Source organism: Lemur catta, chromosome 3 (assembly GCF_020740605.2).
Source record: "Lemur catta isolate mLemCat1 chromosome 3, mLemCat1.pri, whole genome shotgun sequence".
Classification (NCBI taxonomy): domain Eukaryota; kingdom Metazoa; phylum Chordata; class Mammalia; order Primates; family Lemuridae; genus Lemur; species Lemur catta.
Genome location: NC_059130.1, coordinates 78969737 through 78987778, shown reverse-complemented (window position 1 = coordinate 78987778; position 18042 = coordinate 78969737). Strand labels below are relative to the sequence as shown.

General features: G+C 42.1%; 1 long non-coding RNA gene across 1 annotated transcript; it reads right to left on the bottom strand.

Annotated features, from left to right (window-relative positions):
* Positions 1–11737: 11737 nt before the first annotated feature.
* LOC123635580 lies at positions 11738–17912 on the bottom strand. Its single transcript, XR_006734167.1, has 3 exons — positions 17626–17912; positions 14205–14258; positions 11738–11851 (listed from the first exon to the last, which is right to left on the bottom strand). It is a non-coding gene; the product is annotated as an uncharacterized LOC123635580 (long non-coding RNA).
* Between the last annotated feature and the right edge of the window lie 130 nt (positions 17913–18042).

Sequence of the window (18042 nt, the reverse complement as noted above, 5' to 3'; positions counted from 1 at the left end):
ATGTAAATAGTAACAAAAAAAGCCAGTGGGGCAAAATCATATCAGATAAAATTAAATTCAGCTAAAAGTAACAAATAGAAAGTAGGACAGTATCTAATGATAAAAGGAACAATTCAAAACAAAATCATAAATTTGAATGGACTTACTAACATACCTTGTATATTTTAACCGACTCCTATCACAAATGATAGCTTAAGTGGACAGAACATCAGTACTAAATTAAAAAAGAGTGCACATATACAAAAACTGACCGTGTATTGTGTCTGAAAGTTTATTCTTAGTTGCAGAAAACAGAATCTACTCAAGCTAATTTAAGCAGAGAAGATCTACCAAGTTACTCTCCAATTGTCCAGGAGGGGCAGAGAGCCAAGCTGTATCTCGTGTAGCCAGCCTCATGCTGGCCAGCACACAGGCAACAAGCAAAGATGCCTACCCACATCGTGGGACTGTCCTAGCAGAAATTTCACTGCCATCGTCTCCACCACTGACACTCTGCACCTTTGACAGTAGGGACCAGAGGCCAGTCAATGCTCCCTGTAGGAGGTGGCACCCTTGTTCTGTCTTGTGCAGACTATCTGCCTGATGGAAGCTACTGAAAATACAATTCTTGCCACACTCAAAATGCCACCAGCCCAGACAGCATTATAGGTAAGCTCTGTTATCCCTTCCAAGAATAAATAAGAAGAGGATAGAAAAAGACAGAAAGCTGTCCAACTCATTTTATAATGCTAATATAGCTTCCAGCCCCAAAACAAATAAGAAGAGTACAAGAAAATAAAATTATAGGCCAATCTCTCTGATGAATATAGATGTAAACATTCTTTTTACAAATTTAACAAATCAAATTTAGTACTATACTAGAAAAAAATTTCATCATGGCCAAGAGGACCCTAGGGGAATGCCAGATTGAGAGAGGGAATGAATGCAGCATATCTGCCCTTTCTAGACGTGTAGACAGGAGTAATTTACCTAACCTCTCTGCCTTTGCTTTTCTCACCTGTAAAATGGATGTAGCAATAGTTCTTACCTGATAGGATTGTTGTGTGGATTAAATGAGTAAACTAAGTCAAGAACATAGAAAAGAGCCATCATTAGGTGTCATTGCCTTGTCAAAAGCGGTGGACAGAGAGACCCATCAACAAGGATTAGCAGCAGATGCTGGCCCAGGATGGCAACAAACCAGAAATTCCTCCTTCCCTGATGCCACATGAAAGTCTGTGAGAACCCAGACATCACCCTGGGCACCAAGGTGGAGCAGGATGGGCAGAGCCAGAATGAACTGAGAGTTCCTGCTGTGCTGTCGCCCTCTCCCTCTCTGGAGCATCCCCACTGATCCTAAAGTCTGTTCTCCCAGCCTGTGGGGTATTGCCGTTGGATGCAAGAAAACTAGTGAGAAGGCAAGAAACAATGGCAGCGTGGATGAGGGTGGTGACAAGAGATCTGGAGACAGGTAGATGAATGGAGAGAAACTGACCTGCGTGGGTGACAGATTGGATATGGGAGTTGCAACAAAAGGGGGTTCGCGAGAGCGAGCAACACGAGCTGCAGGCTCACATCACTGGCTGGCTGGTGGTGCCCTTCGTCAACCAGGGAAGAGGGGAGGAAACCAGCTGCGATGGGGTGGTGAGGACCGTGAGCTTGGTTCTGGGCAGTGGGAGGTACACTGACACGGTCAAGCGGAGATGTCAAGTAGGCGGTTGTCTAAACAGCCCTGGAGCCCACAGGAAAGGTCGGGCTCTGGTGTGAACATCTACACCATCTGCACAGAGGTGGTAACTGCTGCCATGGGGTGTAGATGAGCTCGCTAAGAAGAGAAGATGGAAGGAGAAGAGGGTCTAGGACTAAGCCTTCAAGAGCACCTGTTGGCTAAGCAGAAAAACAAATCAACAACAACAACAAAACCAGAAACTGAAGAGGCGATGTCCAGACTTAGGAAGGAAGCCAGGAAGCTAAGGGAAGAGAGATAGAAGGAGGTTTGCAGTGTGGAGAAAAGATGTAGAGGTCTCTAATCAGTAGAAAAAACTTTTGATGGAGTAATGGGAGTGGGGGAGCCCACTGAAGAGCTAGGAGCATGGGTGAGAGGTGAGAAAGAGCCACGGTGAATACTGACAAGGAGTTTGGCTGTGACGGAGAGGCAAGGGTAGCGTCTAGAGGATGCAGGGCTTGAGGAAGGATTTGTTTCTAACCGGCAAGCTCCCACCTCACAGGACTGTCGTGATGATTATATTAGAGTTCACAGAAAGTGTTGTGCCTAGTGTGTGGAACATATTAATAGTATGCACTCAACAAAAATTAGCTTTAAAAAGTGGTGCAAACATAGCATTAATACCCATTTTACACAACTGTGGATCTACCTAATTCAAAGCCCACACTTTCTAACATCCTACTAAATTACCATTCTTCCCTCCTGACCTTTCTTCTAAGCAATGTATTGATTAAACCACTCACGGAAAGAAATTTGCCCAAGTCCCTGGAGTGCTAACCAATAGAACCTGGATAAAATATTAGCAACACTTATCGTTTAATACTAGTCTTATTCTTTATCCTTCTAACAATTACAGACTATGACCTCAGCATACATAAGGAATGTGAGGAATCACCCTTTGGCATCCCCAAGTCACTATCTTTTGGAAAACCAGCCAAGTTTAAAGACCAGTCAACACTATGATGTGAGCGCCACCTACTGCTGAGAAACTTAAAAGCACATCTCAGACAGTCCTGGTATCTGGAATTGTTGAAAGGATTACGGTACTTATTCCAGAGAGTCTTCCGATGGATGAAACTTAGGCGATGCTTATTTTCAGTTAACTTAGCTAAAATGCTAAAACTTTAAGAGTTCCCTTTAATTTCTTCCATTTAAGCTTTAACTGTTAACTGGTTAAATATTTGTGCAGGTTCTTCCTTTTAACTAGAAAGTTCTGTGTCTTTTAACTACTTAAGTTTTATGTCTTAAAATTTAAATTATTTTATATATAACCTTTTTTTTTTGTTTTTTTGAGACAGAGTCTTGCTCTGTTGCCCAGGCTAGAGTGAGTGCCATGGCGTCCGCCTAGCTCACAGCAACCTCAAACTCCTGGGCTCGAGCAATCCTCCTGCCTCAGCCTCCCGAGTAGCTGGGACTACAGGCATGTGCCACCATGCCTGGCTAATTTTTCTCTCTATATATATTTTTAGCTGTCCATATAATTTCTTTCTATTTTTAGTAGAGACGGGGTGGGGGGGGAGGTCTTGCTCTTGCTCAGGCTGGTCTCAAACTCCTGACCTCGAGTGATCCACCCAGCTTGGCCTCTCCCAGAGTGCTAGGATTACAGGTGTGAGCCACCGCGCGTAGCCTATATGTAACCTTGAATGTCTTAAGTAGTTGGCATTTCTAAGACGTGCTTGGTGAGCTTGCATTTATGAGCTAGAACATAAAACTTCTACTCTACCTTCATTGATCACTTTCTTTATGCCAGGCACTAGATGCTAGGAATATAGAGTTTTTAAAAATTATCTCAATATAGAGCAAAAAATATAAAAATATAATAATATTTTTAGTGTAATAATGGAAGTCTACACAAAGGAAAATTAGAAAAAAGTTCTGTGCGGGCTTCTACCGAGGTGACATTTGAACTACAGAATGTTAGAACAGGTAAGAACGTATTGTCTGTTCATTTGTTAAATGCCTACTATATGCACAAAGATAAATCATACCCATGGCAGGAGCCGGCAGAGAGACCACCCCAGGTAAAGCTGGGATGCAGAAAAGACAGTACCCCGGAATGTAGGGGGAAAAATCTTACCCACAAAGGTAGAGAACAAGGAAAACAATTTGCTTTGGCCTTGGCTTAGGAAGAATTCCTCTGAAAATTTTAGTGATTGACCAGTTCTCACACAGATTTTGGGCCTGAATCTATACTTATTTTGAGGGTCTTAAAAACTGCAACATACTACCCCTGCCCCCACCGCCCCACCAAATCATTATTTAAAATAGACCCAGGTCTGGAGTGCCTCCAAGTGTAAGTCTGAAATTGAAGAAATCCTTCTTGGAAAAAATACTGGATTTGTTTTCTTTTCTTTTTTTTTTTTTTGAGACAGAGTCTCGCTCTGTTGCCCAGGCTAGAGTGAGTGCCGTGGCATCAGCCTAGCTCACAGCAACCTCAAACTCCTGGGCTCAAGCAATCCTTCTGTCTCAGCCTCCCGAGTAGCTGGGACTACAGGCATTCGCCACCATGCCTGGTTAATTTTTCTATATATATATATTTTTTAGCTGTCCATATAATTTCTTCCTATTTTTAGTAGAGACGGGGGTCTCACTCTTGCTCAGGCTGGTCTCAAACTCCTGACCTCAAGCAATCCGCCTGCCTCAGCCTCCCAGAGTGCTAGGATTACAGGCGTGAACCACCGCATCCGGCCTGGATTTGTTTTCTATTACTGCTACAACAGATTTCCAAACATGTAGTGATTTAACAACACAAATTTATTACCTCACAGTTCTGTAGGTCAGAAGTCCAACATGGATCTCAGTAGGCTAAGATTCAAGTGTCAGCAAGGTTGTATTGCTATCAAGAAGTTCTGGCTGGGTGCGGTGGCTCATGCCTCTAAGCCTAGCACTTTTGGAGGCCAAGGCAGGAGGATAGCTTGAGCTTCAGGAACTGACCCTGCCTGACTGCTTGAGCTAAGACATTGTCTTCTCTTGCTGTCAGACTGGAACTATTCCACTGAGTCTCTACCTTGCCAAATGCAGATCCTGAGACTGCTTGGCCTCCACAAGCATGTGAGCCAATTCCTTATAATAAATCTCTTTATGTGTGTGAGTATATATATATACATATATACATATATGTATATATATATACACACACACACATATATATACATATACATAGCATCATTAGTTATTAGGAAAATGTAAATTAAAACCACAATAAGTTATTGTTTTATATTTTCCAATTCAGGGAAAATTAAAACCCAAAAATCTGACAATGTCAAGTGTTGGTGAGGATGAAAAGAACCAGAATTTCTTGTACACTGTGTGAGCACAAACACTTTGGAAAACAGTTTGGGATTACCTGGTAAAGATGACACATACCCTGGAAAAATACTTGCACGTGGACACTGAAAGATATATATGTGAGAATGGTTTTGGTAACATTGTTGTAATAGAAGAAAAAAACAAAATGGAAACAGCCAGGCAAGGTGGTTCACATCGTGTAATCCTAGCACTTTGGGAGGCCAAGGCAGGATCGCTTGAGGCCAGGAGGTTGAGACCAGCCTGAGCAAGAGCGAGATCCCGTCTCTACTAAAAATAGAAAAAATTAGCTGGGTATGGTGGCACGTGCTTGTAGTCCTAGCTAGTCAAGAGGCTGAGGCAGGAGAATTGCTTAACACCAGGAGTCTGAGGTTGCAGTGAGCTATGATGTAGCCACTGAGCTCTAGCCCAGGTGAGAGCGTGAGACTCTGTATCAAAACAAACAAACAAAACAACTGGAAAGAATTCTAATGTTCACTGACAGGAGAATGGATAAACTGTGGCATATTCACACAATAGAATACCACACAACAGAGAAAATTAGATTAGCCATAGTTCCATGCAATAACATAGCTGAATTTCTCAAACACAAGTTAAAAAATCATACCACTTATATAAACTTCAAAACCAAACACAAGAGAATAGCTTATCCCAAAGCACATATATATTTGATAGAATAATAAAGAGAATGAAAAAAAAAAAGAAGCCACTCAAAATAGTAGCTACCTGGATGGAGGAAGAGGAAGGAAGCAGGAGGCTGAGTGAGGGAAGAGGCCTGGGAGGCTGCGATGCTTCTGATGCTGAGTTTCTAAGTTGGTTGGTGGCTCCATGTGTGCTTATTTTATTATTATGCTTCACAACTTACATTTATGTTTTGTATATTCTTTCATATCTCTGAAAAAGTTAGTTTATAATGAACAAAAAGTATTTCGAAAGTTGAACAAATAGGTGAGGCAGAAGTCTAGGATTTAAAACCATTATGAGTAAATTTTTTAAAATTTCTGAGACTTCTCTTGCTCTGTCATATACTTTCTTCCCTTCTGTGGAATCCTGATTTTTCATGCAAACTCTAGCTAAATTGGTGTTACCTAAGATTTTGCTAGGTCTGATTAAAAGGCCTGTACAAGGAACATGAGGGCTTTCTAATAAATGTAGCTGCTTAGTGACAAAACTTATGATACTTGTATCAGATGATGCCAAGTTTACTTTAAAGACTGAAATGGAAACATGTCAAAACTGTATCTTTTATGTGACTTTTTTGCCATAAAAAATGTGTCTGTTTCATCTCTAGGAAAGAGAGAATTTTTGATTATGCAGATGTTCTCAGTTCTAATCTTTTCTGTTCTTTCTCTAGCAATTGTTGAAATGTTGGCCAAAATAAAATACTGTCCAGCAAATCTTAACAAACAGTTTGAAGTCTGGTTTCTTTCAACAATTTGTAATTTGTTGACTTGGGGTTACTTTGTTTAATAGATGGAGAGTTGGATGGATTATCCAACTTTGGCAACAAAACCCACAGGCCCTTTGAAATCATTATTGAGGTCATTCTGTTAGGTTTCAGTGTGAAATAATGGTTCTTAGTGCGCTCATGGCTGAAGAATGACCAGAAGCACCAGAGTAAGGCAAGGACAAAAATGAGATTTATTGAGGAGAGAAAGGTAGGATTGTAGGGCAAGAGCAAGATGTAGGTTTACAGAGCATGACACATACGCCACAGATGACTATCAGACCCATTGTCACAGCAAAGGGAGAGCAAAGGAAGGGGCCAAAAAGGGACTGGTTATGGTCTGCATCTTGCTTTACAGTGCCTGGATTGGGACCTCCCTGGTGGCTCAGACATCACCACGGAACCACTTTCACTGGACAGTTGGGAGTTGCATTACTACCCGTGTGTGTCGTTCTAGGCCACTTCTGGACTCTATGGTATCTATGCGGCTTGGCCCACGGGCTTGAGAGTCCTCTGCATTCTTTTGTAGCTGGTGTACTAAGTTCTGATTGGATGATTCATACGGTATTTCCTCCTCCCCCAGATATGGCAGTAGCTCAGGGCAGAATTAGGGTGGGGCAGGACCAAGATGGGGGCAACAGCACCCACTTTTGTCCCTAGGAGACCCGGAATCCCTCACCATCTACCTAACATTTCCATAGAGAACAGCCTGACAGTCTAACTTTGGTCTAGGATCATGCATGTTGCTGACAGATCTGCTAGATTTGTTCTTAAGTAAGAAAAGCATAAAAATGGTGGTTAAAGAAAAATATATCATCAATGAGTGGGTCTCCCACTTCTGACTACGTAAAGACCTGAGGCAACAGGTTCAAAACTGTGGACTCAGGAGGCAATATTCCTGAATTCTCCCAGAGGTGCGCTTGCCAGCCAGCCCTGGCTGCCCTGCTCAAAGGCATCCTTAGGGATGAGAATCTAGAAAGTTTTGTCGTTACACTGAAAAAGCCTTGGGCTAAGAATAAACTAGTTTGAGTGTGCTGCTCCCCAGTGTGAATTGAGAAAATACCCAGGATAAACAAAGGTTGTGTCTGAGGATGTGTTTTTTTTTGTGTGTGTGTGTGAGAACTGAGACAGAGGGTAGTTCAAGGACGTGTCTATTAATATATTTATCATATACATAAATGTTGATTCATAAATATTGGAAATTGGTATACCATGGGTAATTTGGGACAAGCTATTGCTGTCTTAAGGATCTGCTTAAAACTCAAGGAGAAGGACATTCCAAGAAAGCCCAGCGGATTAGATTTTTAATGTATGACAAAATAAGGAGTACTTGCAGAAATCTTGGCTGAGGAGACCAAGAATCTAAAAAGGCCAGGTCAAAGTTCTGCAAAACTGGGTAATCAGCCTAACCTGCTCATTATATCCCAATTTACAAAAAGTTGAGAGAGTGATCAAGAGATAGCAGAAATTGTAGATTTTACAATTCCAAATAAGGGGAACATTTTTTAAAGTTACACTTATAAATAACTTTTAACATAAGTTAATAAATTGTTTGCTTTTAAAGACAAAGAATTGAAAGAGCATGACCTAAAATCCATGTAATTTGTGCAAGTGTTTTGCAAACTAAGTTTTTAAGAGGTATTTGGATGTCTCCAGATCTCAAAAATGATTGTTTAGGAAAGGTTCTGTCCAAGCAGTCAAATAAAATCCTTAACTGAAAACATAAATCTTCCATTGATAGAAGGTTTAAGACAAATTATTTTAAAATGTCTGTTTGATTAGCCAGACATGGTGGCAAGTACCTGTAGTCTCAGCTACTCGAGAGGCTGAGGCAGGCGAATTGCTGGAGCCCAAGAGTTTGAGGTTGCTGTGAGCTATCATGATGCCACTGCACTCTAGCTTGGGTGACAGAGTGAAATCTTATCACACACACAAAAAAATCTCTTTGAAAAAATAAATATGGATAAGCACGTTTTGTGTGCAAACCTAAAGACATAACTTTTATTGGTATTGCAATAAATTGCAATTGCAATAAACCTCTTAAGCTAAAATGTTATGAATTAAATTGTTTTTTTGTTTGTTCTATCCTAAGGCCTCCACAAAATCTAATTCCAATATATCTGGGTTTAAAGAAGGAAAGATACATCATAACCATCACATGATCCATATGTTAGTGCCCACTGTATACTTGTCTAATTGAAAAACATCAGCTTTCCTCAAAGTCCAAAATGAAATGGTAAAGTAGTATATGATAAATAATACATTATGACATGCTTAAATAAGATTTATTTTTTAAAATTAAGGCTTATGAACTTTCAATAACATTGTGATTTAAACATATAATATGGTAAAACAATACATTGTATGGTATATTCAAGTTAGTAAGAAAATATTTTTAAAGATGGACCTGGAATTTGCCAGAAGGTAAGGATGTTTTCAAAATACTGACAGGATCCAGAAACTAGTTGAAAAAAGGTTCTCACAAGTTAAATTGTGACCATTTTTTGCTTCAGAAATGAAATAAAAATTATGCTTAATTAAACAAGTTAAGATTGTAAAAATTCATGAGTCCATAATGATACTGAAAAGAAAATAAGAATTCATTCACTCTTTAAATACCTAGTACTTTATTAAAGTAAATTTTATTCAGAGAAGAAAAAATATTGTTGAAGTTTAATTGTAGGTCTCTTTTCAGGACGGGTTAAACACACAAAGGATAAGAGAACGTTAATGGCATGAGAAAGACAAAACTCTCTTCCTGTGAAATATAAATAGGCTCATGAAACTTCTTGCTGCCCCCCAGCACCCACCCACTTACCGGACATTCATGCACTAAATTGTTACCAAACATTAAGGAAGTTGGGCAAGGCATTCCTTTTGTAGGCACGAGAGGTCTTCCCGCCTGACCCTGGGGCTTGAGACTAAAACAGAATTTAAAATCCTGAAGCCAAGTGGATTTTACCTTTTAAACAGACTTTCATTTATGGAAATAATCCTTTTTGTTTAATTACTCGATCGTGGTTTCACCAGTTGTTAAAAGGTTGGTTTACTAAAAATGCTGGATGAAATCCAAGGGCTCACACACTGAGCCTTCATTTAACTTACACCTAAAGGGTGAGAAGAATTGTCACCCTAATCCAAAGTTATCCTATTTCCATTGAGCCCGTTTGTTCTGACCTTTCCCAAAGGATGAAATGAAAAGACAATTCATTTACAGTGCTTTTTAAAACGTTTTTGCCTTTTTCAAAGTTATACATGTACATGAGTTTAAAGAGTTAAGTCATTCCAACAAGACTTCCCATTCTCCACCACAACCACTTTCAACTTTTTACTGATTCTTTGATATTTACCTCTACATTTCTAAATAAGATGTTTGGCTGGTCCAGAGTGCAGTGGTGTTTACAACTAATTCACAACCGGTTACAGATTCCTTTGTTCCTTCTCCACTCCCACTGCTCCACTTGACTAGCCTTTAAAAATAAATAAATAAATAAATAAATAAATGTTTCTAGTTCTTCTTGTTGAATTTTTAGCTACCATTGTCTGTTGACTTCCCAGTATGGAAAATGAGGATTTCTTTTGCATTCTCCTCTGTACCTCCACCATACATGTATACTTCCAATCCTTTAATTCTCCTGAAATATTTATACTACAATTTACTCCTCCTGCTGAATCAAGCAGATGTCACTGATGTAGTGGGCAGGTCAACGTGATGCTCTGCAAGATGTCTAGAAGGTCCAGATCTCTTCAGGCTATTTTATGACAGAGGGCAGAAGTGTTGTTATCATAGCCCTGGGGCCAAACTGTTAATGTCCACTTTTGTCTGTTTCATGGAGTGCCAACTGTTTCTGATCCTTTCTTATGATTGGAATAGAAAAGAATGCATTCACTAAAATCAGTGATGCATACCAAATACCTGAGGCTGCATTAATCTACTCTACCAAATATACCACATCTGGTATGGCAGCTGCAATCAGGCCTATTAATGGGTTGAGCTTGCAGTAATCTACTGTCATCCTTCAGGGTCCATCTATTTTTTGCAGGGCCAGATGGTGAGTTAAATGGAGATATGATGGTAATCAGTACCTCTGTTTCCTTTAGAATCATAAAGGCACTAATTCCTACCATCCTCTTCTGAGATACAGTATTGTTTGATTTCCTGTGTATATTTGCTATGCGTTCCTCCCAAATTCATACATTGAAGCCCTAACCCCCAGTGTGATGGTATTTGGAGGTGAGGCTCTCTGGGAGGTAATTAGGTTTGGACGATGTCTTAGTCCATTGTGCTGCTATAACAGAATACCATAGACTGGGTGGCTGATAAACAACAGAAATGTGTTTGTCTTGGTTCTAGAGGCTGGGACGTCTAAGATCAAGGCACCAATAGATTCTATATCTGGTGAGGGCCCACTTCCTGGTTCAAAGACGGCTGTCTTCTTATTGGATCTTCACGTGGGGGAAGGGTCAAGGGCACTCTCTTGGGTCTCTTTTATAAGGGTACTAATCCCATTCCCAGTCATTTCCCAAAGACTGGACCTCCAAATACCATCACATTGATGATTAAGTTTCAATACGAATTTTAGGGGACACAAACATTCAGTCTATAGCAGATGAGGTCATGAGGGTAGGACCTCTATGATGGGATTAGCCTTCTTCTAAGAAGAGGAAGAGACACTAGAGTTCTCTCTCCAAGCACACACACTGAGAAAAGGCCATGTGAGGACACAAAAAGAAGGTGGTTGTCTGCAAGTTTAGAAAGAGCCCTCACCGGAAACTGAATCTGCTGGCACCATGATCTTGGACTCCTCAACCTCCAGAACTATGAGAAATAAATGTCTCTTGTTTATGCCTCCTAGTCTATGGTATTTTGTTATTCAAAACACACTTTTGAACTAAGATATTGTGCCATGTTTGCCTGTGGAGGGGAGGCAATTTCAAAGGCTTCCACTTGGCCTTCCCCACCATGATAGCTTTTACCCTACAGGCAAAGGTCTTAATGAGTTTGTGACAACTGCCAAATGGGTCAACCCCTTTATGCATTTGGAGAGTGAGGAAATGGCCAATGGATGGGATAACAGAGCCAGTCAACTCACTCTGAGCTGGACCTTGCCATGACTCCATTTATTAACCGGCCTCTTTGTGCCTAGATAGTAACAGGTCTCTGGATATCAATGTCAATTCAGACTCTGTGTCTCACAATCCTTGAGATCCTTGACTGGGTATGTCCATTTCTCCAGGGTACTATTACCCAAGTAAATGGCCAAAGATCCTTTTGGGGAAGGACTGGAGAAATCATTACCATTTATACTTGCTGAGGTGTAGCAGGGTCCTTCCTCCTGGGGACCTCTTCAGTCAGTGGGTTTCAGGTCTGCAAACTGGCTCAGGTCTGGAAACTAAGGAATTATGATTTTATTGGGTAACAGTCCTTAGTATCCTGGTAGTCTATCCTTTTATTTATTTATTTATTTATTTATTTATTTATTTATTTATTTATTTATTTATTTATTTATTTATTTTTTGCTGATACAAACTAATTGGACTTTGTTGGTTGCCTATGTATTTTGCCCCTAAGGATACCACGTTCTAGTAAACATTTCTGTAACTGTGTGTGGGTCAGGCCCCCTAACTTTTTTTGAGACAGGGTCTCGCTCTGTAGCCCTGGCTAGAGTGCAGTCACATCACCACAGCTCACTGCCACCTCAAACTCCTAGGCTGAAGTGAGTCTTCCATCTCAGCCTCCCGAGTAGCTGGGCCTACAGGTGTGGGCCACTAGGCCCAGCTAATTATTTCTATTTTTTTGTAGAGACAGGGTCTTGCTCTTGCTCAGACTGGTCTCTTCCTGGCCTCAAGCAGTCCTCTCACCTGGGAGTGCTAGGATTACAGGTGTAAGCCACCACGCCTGGCCATGGCCCCCTTAATAGGTCATTATAATAACTGTGACCCCTGGTTTCTGGTAATTAAACACTGCCACTTTGCCTCCATTGTTTTGGGATCTTACCATCCCCACTGTTATCAGTGAGTCTGTTATCAAGGTCTGGGAGTCCTCTGCTACCATCAGCCATGGCTTGCAGAGAGCCACCACTGCACTTTTTAGTGATGTGCATGTCCTTTGCATCCGTGCATTCTTTATGGCCTTGGCAAATGGCATGTCCCCTGGGCCTTCCCTAAAAACATAATGATCATAACTTTCCAGCTGTACATAATATATCCACTCTAGCATACCTATTTCCCTGAGCCTTTTAAATCCCTTTTTGTCCTACCTGCCTGCCTTAGCACTTCTGGCATTTCAGTTTCATTCTGTGAGTCATTGTTTTTTCCATGCTTCTAGAAGATACTGTAGTAGTGAATTCACATCAGCTCTTGGGGGCTCCTTGCCAGGATGTTAAATCCTGTATTTTGGGAGAATACTCCCAATTCAATATAATTTTCCCTATCCAATTTTATGGTCCAGCCCCCTTGATCAAGCATCCTCTGAATCCAGTCCCATTCACATTCCCCAAGTTCCTATTGGTACATGCTGACTAGGTCTTACATCTTTTTGGGGGAATAGTCCTTTACCTCCATCATCGGGCAGAGCACCCTCCTAACTAGGTTATGCTATGAGTTAACCCTAATTATAGGCCTACTGGCCAGAAGACTCGCTGAGAGGTGGGGGTCATGGGGGAGGGGAGAACATGTTGCCTTCCAAGTAGAAGCCTCTGCCGTGTCTTCTAGCATGGGAAAGTGATAGCTATTAGTAGGGAGGAGTGAGCCACAAGGCAGGCACCAGAGAAGCCTGGAGAATCAAAATTTTCAGAAGCAGTACTCAGATGTCTCTTCCATGTGTCAGGGTGCTGGTTTTCTCAACCACAGCCCTTACTTTGGCACAAAATCCTGTTTTGAGCATTTAACCACCTTTTAAGTTCAGCCACTCTAAAGTTCCAGTCTTGGTGCTCAGCTTTCTCCACCCCTTCCCTGCAGAAAAGAGTTTCTTTGTGTGCAAAAAAGAGGTGCTTTGGTTTTCCACCTGGCCTTCAGTTGCTTATTACCCACCCTCAGCTGTTCATTATTTTTCTGTCACCAGTGGAGTTTAGCAATAGTCACCCAATTTTGTTATCCTTGTAGCTACTACTTCCACCATATATCTCTACTGCCTGATACATCACACCTGCTGATGCATTCCCTTTCACCTGGCACCTCACCCTAATTGGGCCATCACCTTGTGCCAGGAGCTGATGCTTCGCCTACCACCAGGCGAGTAGTCCATATTCAGTTCCCAGAACCCATTTACTGCCTGCTTTCTCCAGCCAATACTGGCACCAACTCTTGCAGGTAGTGTTCTTCGGAAGCAGATGCTGAGACAGAGCCAAAGTACAAGATGTGAAAGGAGACAGGAGGCAGGACTGGGAAGAGGAAGAAGTCAAATTCCAGTACAGGTCCAACAAAGCTTTGGCCAACCTGGCTCAGAGCTCTGAAGTGAATATTACCCATCAGAGGTGTCCAGGGGTGGGCTATACTGGCTGAGCCTTTATATTCTAGCTTGCTTAATCACCCAGTTTAAGCAAGGAAAGGGGATGACCTTGGGCAAAGCCGCTGTTTGCAGCTGAAACAGACCCTGATGGAGGTGACAACTGGAGGTACTCCCTGCAGCTTGGGAGCAAGTCCTTCCCTGAAGGGGGATCTGGGCAGCGCATGTCCATATCTACCACAAGGGGCAGATATCCAGTAATTCTCTTTTTAAGAAACCAAAAGTAATACTGTACTTACTCCATTTTTCATCTTCTGTGGGAATCTTCACCAGCTGTGGATTTTTTTTTTAACCTGGTAAGGAGAAGCGTAACAGAGAATACTATTTGTCCTCTAATATCCACTCTATCCTTACTAGTATGAAACCTGATTTTTAGTTGGGGGTATGTTCACCCAGAATAAAGTTGTTGTCAAATGAGTAAGTTCTAGCCAATGAGTTGTATGTAGGAATGGTGGGTATAGCTTCCAGGAAATATCATTAAAGGAGGGGGGGTCATAATCATCTTTGTCCTTTTTCCTTTCTTGCTTATTGGAATGTAGACAAAATGGCTGGAGCTCAAGTAGCCATACAAGGCCATAAGGTAGAAGCCACATGTTGAGAATGGAGGAAATTATTAGGTCTCTGACAGTCATGGAATCACCATACTAATCAAGGTTGCCTACCTCTGCACTCTGTTTGTATGATAAAGAAATAAATGTTCATCTTGGCTAAAGTCACTTAAGAAATATTCTCTTATTCATAGATAAGCCTATTCCTACCTGATGTAGAATTTGGTTCCTGTAAATTCATGCTACACATAACCTTAAAAGAAATGTGGTATTAGTTTACCACAAACATTTGGGCAGTGGTTGGTAAAGACTCAGATATTGCAAGATGGAAAACTGGTGACCCTTGCTGTCCAGCTGCAAGACATCTGGTAAACCTATTGCTAGCTTTAGAAGACAGATACCATGCCAACCAAAGTTGTGGCATGAAGGGAAATGACTGGAAACATTTATAAACTTGGTATTTGCTGGCTTTTTCCTGATATTTTTAACCAAGTTCTATGACAGATTAACTCAGGCCAGAACTAGCCAATTTGCAAGCAGAAATGGAAAAGAATACAGTTTTGCTAAGGGAGAAATTCTGTCTGTAACCCAAGTAGATTAAAAGTCCGATAATTTGGAGCCTTAAAGGACTGAAAAAAGCAATTGTTTCTATACCTTCAAAGTGAAGTACAGTTGGCCCTCCATATCCATGGGTTCTGCATTCATGGATTCAACCAATAATGGATCAAAAATGTTATGGGGCCGGGCGCGGTGGCTCACGCCTGTAATCCTAGCACTCTGGGAGGCCGAGGCGAGTGGATCATTTGAGCTCAGGAGTTCAAGACCAGCCTGAGCAAGAGCGAAATGCTGTCTCTACTAAAAAAAAATAGAAAGAAATTATCCAGGCTGGGTGCGGTGGCTCACGCCTATAATCCTAGCACTCTGGGAGGCCAAGGCGGGTGGATTGCTCAAGGTCAGGAGTTAGAGACCAGCCTGAGCAAGAGGGAGACCCCGCCTTTACTAAAAATAGAAAGAATTTATCTGGCCAGCTAAATATATATATAGAAAAAATTAGCCGGGCATGGTGGCACATGCCTGTAGTCCCAGCTATTTGGGAGGCTGAGGCAAGAGGATTGCTTGAGCCCAGGAGTTTGAGGTTGCTGTGAGTGAGGCTGATGCCACAGCACTCACTCTAGCCCAGGCAACAGAGCGAGACTGTCTCAAAAAAAAAAAAAAAAAAAGAAAACAAATTATCTGGACAACTAAAAAAATATATAGAAAAAATTAGCCGGGCATGGTGGCACATGCCTGTAGTCCCAGCTACTTGGGAGGCTGAGGCAGAAGGATCACCTGAGCCCAGGAGTTTGAGGTTGCTGTGAGCTAGGCTGACACCACGGCACTCTAGCCCAGGCAACAGAGTGAGACTCTGTCTCAAAAAAAAAAAAAAAAAAAAATTACAGGAAAAAATTCCACAAAGTTTCCAAAAGCAAGACTTGAATTTGCCACATGCTGAGTGCTGAATTCAGGTCAATGAAGTTATATGTAGGCATTGTATTAGGTATTACAAGTAATCTAGAGAAGATTTAAAGTTTACAGGAAGATGTGCTTGGGTTATATGCAAATACTACACCATTTCATTATATATAAGGGGGGTTATATGCAAATACTACACCTTTTCATTATATATAAGGGACTTGAGCATCCATGTATTTTGATATCTGTGAGGGTCCTGGAACCAATCCACATGGATACCAGGGGACAACTGTACATAGAAACAGTGCATGTGAAGCCTCAGAAGGAAATACGCCTGGGACAAGGCTGACAAATATGGGACTAAGCCCCATTGTTTCAGATGCCCCTAAGTCAGCTGTCATCAAGATTGGAGATGCTGGGCAGTGCACAGAAGCCAGGAAATAAGAGTTTCTAGGCTTAAAAACTTTATCTAGGCAAGAACTATAGAACTGTAATTTCTCCTGCATAGAACTGACTGAAAGCAAAAGGATCAGAAGCATATTAAATTTTTGCATGAATTATATTGCCAGATATACACCAAGCCTGATTTGCATCCATTGGCTCCTGCTATTGCTATTGCCAAGCACAGTTGTAAAGGTGTTTGATTTTTCTGAAACAGCATTAGAGGATGTCTCCGTGCCCAGCCAGTAGTTCTGTGGGTTTTGACAGGTATGCTCTAGGACATGCACTGTGCTGCTGCAGATCATAGTGGCTACAGCGTAGTTCTAGAGTCGGCAAAGCATGAGCAGCTTTCTGATGGTGGTGATTTCCTAGGTATGCCAGTAGCAATGTGGTTCAGAGATATTTCTCCGTCACAGAAGAGTCATTGCTCTCCTGGTGGCCTGGTTTTGTGAAGACTTTGGGACTCATTCCTGAAAAACTAATCTAGAGCCTATTTGATCAACACTTCCAAGTATTCAGTACCCTTTAAGCACCCAGGCCTCCTTGTTTCTTTCCAAAACACCAAGCACATTAAGCTTCAGGATGTTTGTAACTTGCTGTTTTCTCTGCCAGGACCATTCTTCCCTGATTCCTCCAAGGCTCCTTCCGCTTTCATTCAGCTCTTTGCTCAAATGTCAACTCAAAGAGGTCCTTCCAGATTATTGTATTTAAAACAGCACACTGTTTATCTCCTTTCCCTATCACTTACATTATTTTGTATCATTTTAGTTTCACTTATGTCTCCCTCTCTCGAGTGTAAAGCTCCTTTAGAACAGGGAATGTATTTCATTTACATCGTATCCCTAGCGCCTTGAAAACCGCCTGGCACGTAGGAGCTTAAAAGATACTTGATCAAATGCATTTGGATTGAATTGATCCTGCTCAGCTGCAACACCTGCGCTGTGAAGATACCTCGCAAAGGCAGGCACACAAATACAAAAGGAAGCAAAAACCAGATGACGCCTGCCTGCCGCTTTTGAGCCCTTCAGCAGGACTCGAGCCGGACCCCTTGGAAGCTCCCGCAGCCGAGCTGGGCCTTAAGATGCTGGGTCCTTGTGTAGCCGAGAAAGGGAACAGATAAACAGGAGAAAATGAGGCAAGGAGGGGCCGAGGAATGGGCCTGAGCTCTGCGGTACTCGGCTGAGAATTTATCGTTATCCGCGGCAGCGCCTGGTCTTACTGGCTGGCCCCAGGCCCGTGGAGCGGCGATTCCGAACAGAAAGGCCAGGCGCGCAGCAGCGAGCAGGCGGCTCAGCCACTTTCCGACACCGATCCCCGAGCAACCCCGCCCGAGCGCGGACGCAAGAAAGGGAGGCGGGGCGGCGGGGAGGGCCTCACTCCGGAAACCGCACCCTCGCTGGCCTCCCACCGTCGAGGATTGACAAAACGCAAAACAAGATTTTAACAGTCGGCAGCGAAAGCGCGCACTCGAGCGCCAATGAGAGCGGCAGGCGGGGAACCGCTCCCGAGGAACACGCTGTATGTCCAAAAATGATTGGCTGGAGCTCTCCTTTCCTCTTCTTCGGTATTGGCTGGCCTTCCTTCTCTGCCCGTCTAATTGGCTTTCGTCGAGGTACTTCTGATTGGCTTTTTCTGG